The sequence below is a fragment of the Motacilla alba genome, chromosome 10 (genome assembly GCF_015832195.1).
Source record: "Motacilla alba alba isolate MOTALB_02 chromosome 10, Motacilla_alba_V1.0_pri, whole genome shotgun sequence".
Lineage (NCBI taxonomy): Eukaryota > Metazoa > Chordata > Aves > Passeriformes > Motacillidae > Motacilla > Motacilla alba.
In genome coordinates, this window is record NC_052025.1 from 562,483 (window position 1) to 577,382 (window position 14,900).

The 14,900-nt window shown below is 38.1% G+C and overlaps 1 long non-coding RNA gene across 1 annotated transcript in view; it reads right to left on the reverse strand.

Annotated features, from left to right (window-relative positions):
• LOC119704910 overlaps positions 1–14,900 on the reverse strand; it is a 36,050-nt gene that overhangs the window by 12,374 nt on the left and 8,776 nt on the right. The window contains exons 4-5 of the long non-coding RNA XR_005258098.1: positions 13,243–13,323; positions 11,358–11,494 (exon numbers count right to left, since the gene is read on the reverse strand). This is a non-coding gene — a long non-coding RNA (uncharacterized LOC119704910). The remainder of the gene's footprint in view (positions 1–11,357; positions 11,495–13,242; positions 13,324–14,900) is intronic.

The following is a 14,900-nucleotide window of genomic DNA, read 5'->3' on the forward strand; positions in this document are numbered from 1 at the left end:
TGCACTGTGAGGCATCTCACAGAAATTAAGTATTTCAGCCCAAAGTGTGTCAAAGGTATTTCCCAGTAGCAGTCACAACAGGCAAATGCTTCCTCTCCCACAGGCTGCCGTGCTGGATTTGTGCTGACTGCCACCAGTCCTGTCTGTGCTTAGTGAAAAGTAATTCAGGAGGACTTCACTGAAGTGACCTGAGGTAAAGCTCTGACTGGGGAGGGTCTCACTGTAACAGCTGTCTTGAGCAGGACCACAATCATAACAAACATGCACTTCTGAAGGGAGCAGAGGCCAATTTGTAGGGCAGTGCAATGGGAGGAAACTATACTGGGCCGTAAAGGGAAGACTTCTACCTGCTTCTGCATAAGAAAACAGCAAAAGGACATAGACTCTTCCATTGATTGTGTGCTTTCTCCCGGTATTATGTGGGGTAAGATTCAGATCTCTGAAGCAGCACCATCCTGAGCATTTCGTGTTCCCCAAGGACAGTTACTAGGGCTTTGAGAATGACTTATCAGAATTACACTCTCTGCCAGGATTAAGGACTTTCATGAAGCAAAAGAAAGAAAGAAAGAAGAAAGGTGTTTTGTCAGTTTGGATTGCTTCAGGCACATGCTGCTCTGTAACAAGCCAGGAAAAGTCCTGTGTCATCTCTAAGCATGGCTCAGCTGAAAACACTGAGAGGGAACCTAACAGCAGCAAATGCTATGTAAACAAGCCACTAGTGTCAAAGAAAAATATTTTTAAAACTAAGTGGCTTGTAACTATTATATAGACCTTTCTGGGATACTATGCTACTGCTTAAGCACATTTTGCGAAGAATAACAACTGGCAAGGAAAATTGCATTTGAAGAAAAGAAGATGGAAGAGAGAACTTCATCCAAACCAAGTTATTAAAATGGTCTTTTCCTTATTTCATGTGAAAAGCCTGAGTTACGACTTCTAACTCAATCTTTAACTCAATCTGAGGCAATCCATGATAGAATTGCTACATTTTTAATGTATTTTCCTTCTTTAAAAGTAGCTTGAAGTGGCAAGAAACCAAACCAAAACAAAAAAACCCAAGATTTAGAGTCAACTATTTCAACACTGGGGATAGGGGGGAGGAAAAAGTACATTTCTCAACTTAAAAGTTTACAGGTTTGCCAGTTTTATTTCCCACACACACATGCGCACACAATTTCTAGTTCTAATACTGTTGCTAATAAATAGATAGTTGCTTATTTAAAAGCACGCTCAGATTATGACTGCATGAATCTCAACTATAGCAAAGTCTTCCTGTATAAATACCAGTCCTGTTTCTCCCTAAGGAACTTTTTCTCAAAATTGTACTTCATTATTTAAATGAGGGGTACAAAAATGTGACAAAATATAAAACAGTATTGGGAAGTGGCTGGAGAACAGTTGCTTTGCTCTTTAGCTTCTACCTTCAGAATGGAAATCTGAAGCAAAGAAAGATTGACTCATAATAGCAGTTAATGAATATATAAGTAGGCTGCAATTAATTAAGCAGATATGCTGCTTTTTAAAACTTCCCTTCTGTATTATAGTCTTCCTTCTTATCTCAGTTTGTTCAGTCCAATTCTTCTGACAGCTATCGACAGCAGCAGCCAAAAATACCCCAGGTCTTCCCACAGAAACCCTACCAATACTGACTGCTAAATCCAGTGGTGCATGTCAATTTGATGACTCATGCCTCTTATTTCATTTTAATCTCCTTTCCTTTCATGTTGATGAACTGAAGTGGTACAGTTTCATTACAGCCTTCTCCCCTGCCCCTCCCCATATACCTAAGACTAAGTAGGACAAGCAGAAAAGCCCCCACTGGCTTTCACTGGCAGCATTTTTGCTGTTGTGATAGCAGCCTTTAACAATGTATAGCGTCTCTAAAGCTTCAACAAAAGGAACAGAGACAGGAACAACTCTCAGCAATGCCACTCTGGTTGGCACAGAGTTGTAGGATTTTAGAAGGAATTATCCTGTTTTCTCTTTCCTCTTGCTTCCTACCCTACAAGGCTGAAGTCTGTAGAAATGAGAAGAATGGCCACATTTCCATTGTGAGTAGTGCACTAAACAGAGCCAAAATAGACATTCAAATAAGACTGAAGAGTTTGATATTTGTGATATTTTTACTTTCCTGCTCCAACAGAGTAACTGCACTTGTGGCTATAATTAAGGCTGTTATGTCATTTATTCGAGGTGACCATACCAGATCGTTTTTTCATTAATCATTTAAAGGTTATTCCAGTTTATCTTACCATGTGTTTTGGCAGAGACTGGAACTCTGCTTGGACAGATATTTCTATTACACATTTCTGTTAAGCACCTGCAGTTGCCTCCAACTTAAATTGGGTTTGGATACTTAGACACAGGGATATGAGCTCTGTATGCAAGCAAGCCTCTGAAATACACAGTTTTCTTAAAGAGGAAAAAAAAAAACCCAAACAAAAAAGTAAACCCCAAAGTTACTAGAAATTATGGTACGTCTTTCAGGACTAGTAGTGCCTAACCAACTCCTATGCACAGCTATAATTTAAGAGGTGGTGGGATTTAAAAATTTACTCTCACGCTGATTGATATTCTTTGACATTTGTGAACTTACACCTACAAATGGGCAAAGCTACAACTGTAACGTGAACACAGTTCTCATTCATCCAAATAAACATGAGATGGTAAAACTGAGTCCATGACACACTAGACTATGGTATGTGTTTTCCAAAGCTCGCCAAAGCTGGTCTAGGCACTTTGACATTTATGAATTTATACTTCCCACTCTCAGTCCTTGCTCAATTATCTGGATCACACAGCCACCCACACTAAGCAAGTCATGGGTGAATGGGTGAATGTGAGAGATAAGAGCATTTCTTCAGAGAAAATTTGGGTATTTGGTTTTGTGAAATATCATTTACAATACAGTCAGTGTCTGACAACCAAATTTATTCCAGTTTTGCTTTTTAACTGTGCAGCAATGAAAAACAACTAAATTCTGAAAATGTCAGGTAATTGTCAAGTTATATTTAACTACCACGTTTCACTTGTAAGGAAACATCAATTTGAATAAACAGATGGTGTTGCTATGGGGTTGCCATCATAAGTAGAAGCACACATTTATCTCTGAAAATGGCAGACACAAAGGACAAGAAAATTATATGCAATGTTGGGCATCTCTGGAAGCAAAACCATGGTTATACTAAATCTTTGCTTCATTCCTGCACTCAATAACAGTGTACTACTGTTAGGATGACTTGATTCCTAAGAACTAAATAAGAATTAATAATAGTAGTAATATTAATGCTCAAATAGTATCAGAAGTATTTGCAACTCTAGTTCCATTGGTCCCTGCCCTGAAATCCCTGGGAAAGCAAATGTACAATTTTGGTTACTTCCTCAAATCATTTAGGTAGCTGGGAGTCTATTGAAAACAGATTGTCATGCTATTTCACGAACAAGGATGCCACTGGCCAGCTAATGGATTTAGTCAATGTTACTTAACATTGAGAGATTTTTAAAAAGCTCTCAAAATAAAGAAATGTGCAGAGTATTTGAGTTCCTCCAAAGAAATGCAAATAGAAAGCCTGTTTAGATATTTATGATGCCTGACATTACTTGTTTCAGGAGTTGAACTTTACTAAAACTGGACATCATGTTAGGAGAGAAGCACTGTTTTATTTCCAATACTTGCAATAAAACTACAACAGCTAGCAATGGGACTTTCATCTCTTTAAACACTCAAATAACATTAAATTAAATAATTTAAACATTCAAATAATTTAAACATTCAAATTCCAAGTTAGTATCAAGAGGAATGAAAAGGGCAGCATGGACAATTTCATCAGCTGCTTATGTAAGTTAATCATTGCTCAAGAATGCTGAAGATAATGTTGACACTATACTTGTGGATTACTTTGAGATTTAGAAAGTGGTTGGTTGTTAGATTTCATTTTGTTCTTGTTGGTAGTTCACTCAAATACATATAATAAAAAACCAGGTATAACCAATCACTTCAGCAATATATAAAAGAGCGTTTCCACAAACTACTTCTGATATGTAGAAGGGACTATGATTATTATTTACTTCATAATTTCCCAGTGTACTAACACAAGAATGGGCCTGCAGGAAAAGCCTTTCTCCCTTGAAAACATTACCACCAACATACCACTGCACTACTGTCTAGGAAAGAAAATATGGCAAACAGGAAAATTCCATTACTGTCAAAATGGCCTCTTCATATTTCAATGTCAGAATTTTAGTAAAATTTAAGACAATTTATAGCATTTTATGTACAACCACAAACAAATCAAAAGGAGTATGGAATTACTGAGCAAAATGAGAGCATAAAAGAAAACTAACAAATTAAACTGAATTTTAAAAAGACTATCAAAGTATTGATGGGGACCACATTTAAAGTGTGATACAGTAAAATTAAAATGTGAAAGGTCATGTATTACACTGCACAGAGGTAAATATGCTTTCCTTATTTACAACAGATATATAGTGAGAAAACTTACCTACCTTCCTACAGATACTACACAAATCACTATTCAAAAGCCTAAATTCTGGGTTTGTTCAGGAGCAGAAGTTTCTACTCATTAAAACCAGAAAAATTGTCTTTCTGAACTTACTAAACATCCAGTGCTAATGGTAAAGATGGGACATTTTTCCTTTAGTACTCAGTATCACAAGCTTGGCAACAGTCATTCCCATTGTCAAGGGTATTTCCTTTCTAAGATATAATTGTTAGATTCATACCACCTGAGAGAGAAGGTATCATAAACCATTCCAATTCACAGGTAGAAAGGACCTGGCTCAGTCCTTGGTCTGTCTAAGGACCCTGGGCAGAATAAATCCCCAAACCAAGTTGCCCATCACATTTGTTTTCATACCTTTCACACTGTTTCGTAGAATTATGAGCTGCCCTGTGCCCTGCCTCCTTTCTACAAAGTGAGATGTAATGCACTTTATTTGTATTACACCTGGCAGCAATTACAAAGCTTTTATATTTAAATGATAATTAAAACAGTGTGAGCATAAATAGCTGCATGTAAGTAGAACCTTGCCAGGTACAGATTTATTCCTATGCAGAAGTACTAACGCAGCATCTTTTGAAGCCATAGGTATTACAATGGAGGTCAAGCAGCACAATCACCAGTTCCAGTGAGTTCATTGTGCCCAGCATGCAGATATCTTTCCAACACACTCCAGATCATTACCACTAACCAGAGATTAGCACCCATGACATTTTATCCAAAAAAATTAAGCATGCACACAGCTTCAGTCTACCTGCAAAATCAAAGCCATCCAGGAAATTATAAATGTATTGCAAATAGCATGTTATTGTGGTAGGTATAAACTACCTTAGAGCATTCAGCCAGGAGATGGTTTATGAAGTTTTTAAAATTCTTACAGCAAAGAAAGAAGCAGCACCCTAGAAAAAGCAGCTTAACTTCAGACATCAAGTTAATGAATGCATGCAAATTGAGATTCCTCCCCACTCCTCTCAGAGGCAACACTTCCTGCTCTTGCAATTTTATCATGACTCTCACTATTTTTAGTGCTTTGCTTAGAGTCTGCTACTGGAATCACGTCTGAGACTCAGCATTAATTTTAAAAGAAAACATTTCCACTCCCCTGCATCCTGAGAAAAGCTTGAAAGTGTGAAATGACTGCAGCCTACAGGCTAAAAAACTAGAAATAATACAGGAAATTCAGGGTGGGTTTTGTTTTGTTCTTAAAAAAAGCTCACAATATCTAAGCTGAATGCTCGGGTGGCAGGAGCTAGATAATGCATTGATTCCTCATGGCTGACTATTCCTCAGAATCTTCCCAGAGCAGATGTAAGGCACATCAGCAGTTTTATATGGAAAAAAATATGCAGTGCCACTGTCACTTCTCTTTCTATGCAGTGGATATTCTTACTCTTCAGAATACCAATACAGCATCTCTTAAAAGTCATACTTTTAAAGAGAACATTTGGCCTTTTGAACTAAAAAGAAATATTATTTTGTGCACAATGTGTTCTTGGTTTTTCTTCTCTGAAAGCTAACTCTTCTGCAACTAAGAGCATTTTGCTTAAGACCATAAACCCAACAGTTATGTTATCTGCAAGAAACATGTAAACACAAGTTAAGAAATATAACATCAGGCTTCTTAGGGGAAAGATTATGTTTAATGTTCACTTTTACACAGCTACTTGCTTTTAATTATACATGCAGTTGGAATCTAAAATAGGAAGTTAAATAGATGATCTGTTTTTATCTTAGATGATTGAGAGGCTTTTTTTAAAAGGTACCACTAGATGGTGCAAGAGTTTAAATAATTCATAAATCCACAGCTAGTCCCCTGCTTCTTCCCCGCCCTAGCAACAGCAAGAGAGAACTTAGCACTGCCAAGCAAACAGAGCTTCTGTGATTTGTATTTGACAAAACTGCTGACTTTAGCCCTAGAGGCAATAACTCACTCCCTTCTTTGGTATTTCTTTCAAAGAGGAGGAAGTATTTGGTCGTCTGAGGGAAAACTGGTCACTAAATGGCTATGACCTCCCTAAGGCTCTGGGTGTTGGGAGCTCCAGGAGGAGGGGAGTGACCAACCACTGCAGATCAGGGTGGACAGAATGCTGTTCATGATGTCGAGAAAAGGCAAATTCAGCTTCCTCCTCTGCTGGATGGAGTAACTCAGCAAACCCAAAAAACAAGTCTCAACCTCATTGCACCTCAGTTCTCATCTGGAAATATGTTCATGGAGTGTTTGTTAGCACTTCCAACCTCAGAGGGATGCTGACAGGAAAAATACATTTAAAAATTATGCCATGTTTCGAAACAGTGAAGTATTTTAGTATATGTATGATTTTAGTACATGTATATATGTCCTTACTGGTAGTGAAAAATGACTGGATTTTTATTTTAGTAATTTTGGTCAAACATTTAACAAGAGTACCAGGAACCATTCGTTACAAATTAAGTTAAACTGATATGTAAAGCAAAAATGCCTTCTCCAGTTCTGGATGCACAGCATAGGAAGACCTGAGCTTACTTTGTTCGTGACCAGCAGAACTAGAAACCTAATGTGTGAGCTATTCCAAGAAATATTTTTGTAATGATCATCAGTAACAAGATTATAACTAAAGTTTTGCATAATATACATTGAAGCCTATAAGAATAAGGTACGTGTTGGATAGGTAACATTAGGAGTAAGTCATGTAGACAAGGTAAATTTTCTATCAGGCAGTAGACGTCAAAGAGACTATTTAATTATTCAGGTATGTGAGATAACACAAGGAAAGCACACGCCTTCATTGCACAGGAAAGAAACCTCCGCCCAGCCATGGCTACCCACCACATGAACCTAAAAACCCCCCAAAACTAAACAAAAACCTGCTGAGTAACACACACCTACAGGGAGATTGTGACTAATACATTAATAACTAAGACCTGAGAACCAAGATAACGGAGAAGATTCTTCTCGCTCAGAATATATTCATGGGATAAAATTTTCCTAGGAGATTACAGGACTTGTGACTTTCATTATAGGAAAGAACGTTTCTTGGATATGTATTATACATTTAGCTGTCAAGCCTTTAACTATTCTAAACAAAACCCCACAAAATCAGTCATCAAGTCTGTAACTCTACCAGATTGGCAAAGAGAAACTGAACTGACAGTGTCAGAAAGGTATGAGATGATTTACCAGGAATCAAACTGCCTAGAAGGGATACCAAGTATGCCCTTTCCCCCTTGCACTGCACTGAACAGAATTGTGCAGAAAATATGCCAACAATTTAAAAACAAACTTGAGCAGAGCTGTTAAGAGATAGAGTGGAAGTTCTACAATAATCCATAAATAGCTTGATTATTCGCGGAAGAAAATGAAGATCAATAATCCAGTTACAGTCAAATTTTTTTTCATACACCATATAAATTCTTTATACAATGGAATAAGGCAGCTATATAGTTAGTAAATAGTTTCAACAATGATGTAGCCTCTTTGGGTTGATACTATTCCCATAGGAAGTAGAAGCAAATATTTTCAGGTGAGGATGAGCAGAAGCCACAAATCAATACTGAGAGCACATCTGCACTACAAGGCCTTTCCCAGCACTGCAAGTGGTCTGTGGCACTATGAAAGGCCTGTATCACCACACCAGCAGAGCTGCTGGCCTGTACTGAGAGCAGTTCATCCAGAAATGAACTATTATGTCACCCCCTTAAGTGATATAAGGAGAGCTGACCTAACCACACACTTGCATGCTGGCAAAATTATGTTTACACTGGAGGGTTTGCTAAGACAGGTATTTTGCCAGGCCAAGTCTAAACTTAAATCCCCACAAGTTCACAGCACACTTCACTTCCTCTGAGGTGGAGGATGAAGCCATTTGAGTAAGATCTGTCCTTTTTAAGGTGGTAGACACTCCTCACATCTAAACTGGATGAGAATCCTGTTCTATTCACTTCCTTTTCCTTTCCTAACAAAGCTCTTCCACTTCGTTGCAAATTTGGCCTCCATCCTCTTTGTTCCAATGCTGCTGCAGATAGGGGCAGAGTAGGGGACAGGTTGAAGAGAAACAAGGAACAGGGCCTCCAGCCCACTCTGAATCCCAATATCAGCTAGCCCCAAAATCTGCTGTGGGAAAGTCACCTTGGTTGCCCTGTGAGCATGATTGCTGGCAGCTCTCTTTTAAGCCAGGCTATTAAGTTCATTATCAGCCTCCAAGTGACAGAATTTTAGCTTAATTTCTCCACCACAGGAAAATGCCTGTGGCCATTCTGGACAACAGCAAGGATACGGGTATGACCCAGCCTTGCAACCTTAGAGAAGCTGTGTCAGAAAGCATTGCATGACAAACTCCAGGTCAACCCACAAGGAATTACATACAGCACATTAAAGCAAATAGAGGCCAGGTTGTGGTACTTATGCTTTTCCTGGATCCTCCCACCCTGAGAACAAACACAAGACAGCAGGGAAAAAAAATCTGACAGATAAGCAGCTATTGAGAAATCTGCTAGCTAAGACGCAGCTGTCAGAAAAGCAAGCAAGGAAACACTGAAGACAGGACACAATTTCCATGCCAGTGTGTGCTTTGCACAAGGCTGAAAAGAACAGTGACAAGCCATACAAGAAGAGGAAATGACCCCAGGCTGCATCAGGCGAGGTTTAGACAGCGACAACCAAAAGTGTTGTCAAGCACAAGAACAGGCTCCCCAGGAAAGTGATTGAGTGACCAGCCCTGGAGATAAAAGACTAAATGTGTACAGTAAAAGTGAGATGTGGCACTTTTGGACATGATTTAGTGGTGGACTGAGCAGTGCTGGGCTGACAGTTGGACCTAGTGGTCTCAAAGGCCTTTTCCAAACTAAACAATTCTATGATTCTGCAATAAAGACTACACCAGGTTCTGTAGGAGGCAGATTTCCAAAGCATGTATTGTCTATCCAGTGCTCTGATTAATTTCATAGATCCTAGTCAGGGAAGATACTAAGTGCACATTTTTCAGCAGATCTGATATACTTTCAGACTTGACCCCTCTGGGTGCCCAAGAACATTCATGAGCTAAAATGCCAACCTAAATGAGGAAGATTAGCTTTATGATTAAGTCTTATATACTCACATGGCACCTCACACTGTCAAAGAGATTACATAGAGAAAATATTTAACTTAGGAAAAACCCTGTGAGACACAGATCACTTCCACAAAAGGAGTATGAAAATGAAGATCAAAAAATTGCATTACATTGCTTTTCACCAAAGCAAAGTCTAAAAATGAAAATGAATCTTATTCCCAGGCTAGCACTCTGAACATCCTTGTCTTCTCTGAGACAGGAACGGTCTTTCCTCTTTTTACTTACATTATTTCTTTATTGTTAGACTAATAGCAGTGTAAGAACACTAAAATATATGCCCAGATTCTATCCAAACTGCACCTTTTCTCAAAGTATTAAATTCTGTGAAATGTGTAGGCTAATTGAAAGATACAATGACCAAAATTTATGTCATTAATTAGAATAAAGCAAGGTCAGACAGCATGGCTAAAAAAATAATCTGAAAAGCATTTTTTCTTTTAACCAAAAATATACAACTTTTAGATTGTCTAAAAGTTCAGATTTCACCTACATACAGGCACATTTGTGTTTTACTGGTCACTAATGTGAACTTGTAACAGTTATCTAAATAGACATCAGAAGTGGCAACTGAAAGTGGTCCCTTTTCTCTCTCACACACACAAACACACTTTTTCCTTTTTAATCCAAATGTTTTCTATTTTCTACTAAAAAGCACAACAAAGTATAAAAAAGGCATGGAAAAACTGAACAAATGCATAATTTGTCTGGAAAATTACTTCATTTTAGTTATTCTAATAACTTTAAAAGAATTATTTTCCAAGTATAGGCATAAACTGATGAGCTCCCCTTAAAAGAATTTCTAGTTTCTAATTTCTACTCCTTTCTGGAGTTTAGTTAAATTCTTGTGGAAGAAAGCATGAGGATTGAAGAGAAAAAAGTCTGTTGTCCCTGTCTCACACCTTTAAAAAAAGCTTATATGACTCTGACTCTTAGGTCACTGAAATGATCTGATAGAGAGAAGTAAGTTGAAATCTTGACTCTTTTCTGATGTAGCTGCTCTCCTTACAGTCATCCTGCTAGCAGTGACAAGGGAACTCAGAGCAAGCAGAGCCATCCCTCCTTTAACCACCAGGTGAGTGGGTTTATTGCACCCAGAGAGGTGCTAAGCTAAAAGCCCTTGTGTTCTTTAGGAAGGAAACATTGAGTTATTCTTGCATTACTTAGCAGGCACTTGCCCAAGAACATTGTATTCACATATTTTAAAAACATAAAACTCATTCTGTAGTAATTTATGATTCTGCAAGGTGACAAAAACAAATTAACTTTCCTCATTTCATAAAATGAATTCAAAATCTGCAGGAGAAAAGACAGCTGATACTCTTGAACAACATACATTTTTGTATACAGGAAACAATAGTTTTTAAGTTAAAAAGATAAAGTTCACTTTGTCACCATTACTTCATTATTTGATTCAAAACAGTGCTGCACAAACCAAATAAAACCACACAGAACCTGTAACATTTGAGGAGAGTTTTGACACAAAATTGTTCTTCCTTTCTAACTGCAGTACTGGTCTTGGTGATTATTTTAGTCATGTTTTATTCATTTTTCCTCTTGAGAAAAACAACTTCCTTTTCCTTTTCCTTCCAATACCACTAACCTTTAAATTCCCATTAAAACTCACATTCTGTGTCTCAGTAGGATAGAGATTTGGACAGATGGGAGTAGTGTATATAGGAAACAGTCATTTCTATCTGAGGGAGACTCTTCAAGGATATACAAAAGGTAACAGGCAATGTGCTCTACATACCTTCAGTGTCAGAGGCAGTGTCTAGACCCAGCGTTCACTGGGAGACAGAACAGGATTTGTTACTATGGATGAACGTTCTCCCTCACAATGCCTTCATGTTGATACTGCTCAGCTTCTCACTGGAAACCATTGACAAGCTATAAAGAAATATAAGGAGTAACTAGTTCACATTTAACTAATAAGACACATGCAGCTTTTTCACCATAAAAGAGGGTAATTCTATCAACTATCACGTGTGACACTGCTCAGAAGAGGCATATTATCTTTATATGTACACAATATAAACATAATTAACTTGAAGTTCAGAATTAGTTACTGGCAGAATGTCTCACGCTCATTATTTGAATCATCTGCTGGAAACAATAGAAGAATTTGAAATACAGTTGAACTCTTCACCCAGAGTTGAACAACAGGGCTAGTCAATGGAATGTAGCCAGTTCCCTGAGCTGTAAATTAACTTCAGTTTTGTTAGAAACACAACGTGAGAGCGAAACAGCATTAGAGGCAGATCCTGCAATATACTGGATTTGCCAGATTCTCTCCGTCAGCTGTCAGACAGAAGGTGTTGCTGATACACCCAGTAATTTGGCAAGGCTATATCTCCTTCAAGTGTTTGTCTAATTTAGGCCACTGTTAGGGCATTCAGTTGGTGTTGAGAGTTGCAGAGTCCAGCGCTGCACTCTGGCAATTTTTCATGGATTCTGAAGTTGAGAAGAAAAGCAAACAATACTGAGATGACTCTGAAATACAGGGGAATTGCTTTTCACAAATATGACACGCTTCAAGTGCTCCTTTTTAGGTGACTTGAAAACAAAGAGTTGCTTGGGTTTGGTTGTTTTTCAGTTGTTTTTTTCTTTTCTTTTCCTGAAGACTTGTATCCTCCCTTCAGCTTTACTCACCTTGCACTAAAAATGCTGGAGTTGTAAAATGGGACTTGTGCACTTTGCAGGTATTATTTACATCTGCAGCTGAAACTTGGCACTCCATCTAGAAGGCTTTTGACCACATTGGCAGTTTTAAGCACACACAAAGTATTAGTACTGAACAAAATTGATGGCCTGAAGATAATCCCAAATTAATCATTAATGGAGGCTCCAAACACAACTGAAAACCAAAACATTGGACAAGCAATTTAAACCAATCCTCTTACAGAGGAAGGAAAGAAAAATGGACTTCTACCATCATCCTAGAAAAGATAGTCTTTTGTTCAGTCTTACTTAGAAAACTCTATGGACTACCAAGTATTTAGCATTTGTTCTCGGTTTTTAGTACCTTGTTTCAAACAAGAATTTTTCTAACCCAGTTTTCAGCTCACCACACCTGTTATGGAGGTAATAGAACCATGGAATGGTTTGGGTTCAAAGGGCAAAACTACCCAGATAACAATGCCAAACTACCCAGACTGTAGCTCATATCTTCTTGTATGTGAAGGTTTTCCCTCTTTTTTGGTGAAGAGAGTTTAGTCTGTGATATGTATTTTTTATTTAAATGAACACAACCCCAAACACCACATGTCCTGACCCAATTATTTTCTACATGTTAAACATTCACACTAGCGAGTATATATGTTCCTCTCAAGTCTTAGCAATAAAGAGACACAGCCATATTGCTGGTCAGATTTATAGTTCCAGTTACACTAACACTCATACAAGAAAAAATATATTTATCTCTTTTAAAAATGAAACAACAAACCACCAAGCAATTGATTGCCAATACTCTGCATTTCCTCCAGCCCATCAGCTTTAGCAATGGTAGCTAACACCTTGTGTCAGCAGCAGGTGGACAATGCCATCTGTATTCTAGGAACTCTGTCCCACACTGGCACAGCACAGGGCATCCTGCCATAGTATCAATCGGGATTTACACATCTGTGCTGGGATCTCACCATTTTAAATGTGGAACGGTGTAGCCCTTTTTGCTGTATCATTTCCAAGCAGTTTCCAGGAGATCATGAACCATAACCTTCCTGAAATAAAGGAACATTAGTGCTCTCAAAGAACATCTTGTTTCAGTATGGAATCTATTGTTTGCTGAACTATACCCTTGCAAAGGGTGGTATTTTCTTGGTGTTCTTTTTTTAGCTTTGTTTTTTGTATGTTTGCCTGGGGAAGGTGGGAGGGAAGAACAGTTCCAACTTACCAGCTTGGTTGAATCCAGCCTTTATTGTCCAATAAGTGTTCCACAATTAGTCAAATACACATTTTGCAAACATTCTAATTTTTTTTTTGCACTACCTCCTGGCAAAATCTTTCTAGCCTAACCATTTTTACATATACACCTCGGGAGTCTGGTATGGTTTTAGTGACAATTCCAGTGGTTTTTCTCTGAAACAGCCCAAAAAAATTCATCTCAGTTGTGACTAAGAAAAATTACCTGAATAATTTTTTAACTGAAAATATATGTTATAGTAACATGTCACTCTTCTGCAAGTTGCCTAATAACTAGAGATGCAAATATTCAAATAGTTATTTTTATTTCATAATCATAAAGACATTGGCTCTATGACTTTCAATTGCCAACAGAGTCCAGAGATGAAGCGATTAATAGCTACTTGTTTCAACAGCAAAATTGCTTTAAAAAAGTGGGTGAAATATCCTGGACACAGGTATTCACAACAGCAGCATTAGACAATACTGAAGTAATCTAAAACCAGCAAATCACTGAAACTCTCTCATTCAGGTATATGGACTATTCCAACAAGAGAAGTTAAGACACTGCACATTTTTAGCCAATATCAGAGCAAAGTTGAGCTCAAAGCTTCAGGGAAAAACTATGAAATTATCCATTTGAAGTAAAACACATTTTTCTTCCTGTCCATCTGATTTCAATGAGAAAGAGTGCTTCAATTCACACACTCCCACTCAGATTTATTGCCACTGCTGTATAAACTGGACTTTTAACACCCTCACTGCTGAAACACAGAAGAAGTAGAAAAAAAGACTTCATCCAAATCTAGGACTGAAAACAACATTAAGAGAGGGACATGCCAGTGTCGTGTCTTTTTAAGAATAAACTACTACTCCCCTTCCAACTGTTGAATTTGTAATTAAGGTGTTTTACCATGGGCCTACATTTTGGTACTCCTCAAAGCACACTATTTGCCCAAAACAAGTGCCAAAACCATGGAGAATGGCATCACTTTATAGGCAGAAAATGCACACCAGAAGGTTAGAAGCTCTTGGGGTTTTTGGCTTGTTTGGGGAGGTTTTGTGTTGTATATTTTTTTAGTAAGAATAATAAGTAGAAATACATATGCCAACCTTTGATTTACTGACAATTAGCACTACCATAACCAGCTTTGTTCACAAAGATAAGCTCAGTCATGCTCATTTGCACACACTGAGAAGCACGGCCTTCAGTCAGCTAAATCAATATTTCAGTCTTTGGACAGTAAATGCTCCTCAAAACCCAGCTCCTTCTTTGGCCCCCTCTGCAGGGGCAGGACACACCCGCACATAATAGGTGCCAGAAGAAAGATGCAATTGCTGTCTGCTGCATCAGTACCACAGATGCAGCACAGAACTGTTCCAGAATTCAGATCAA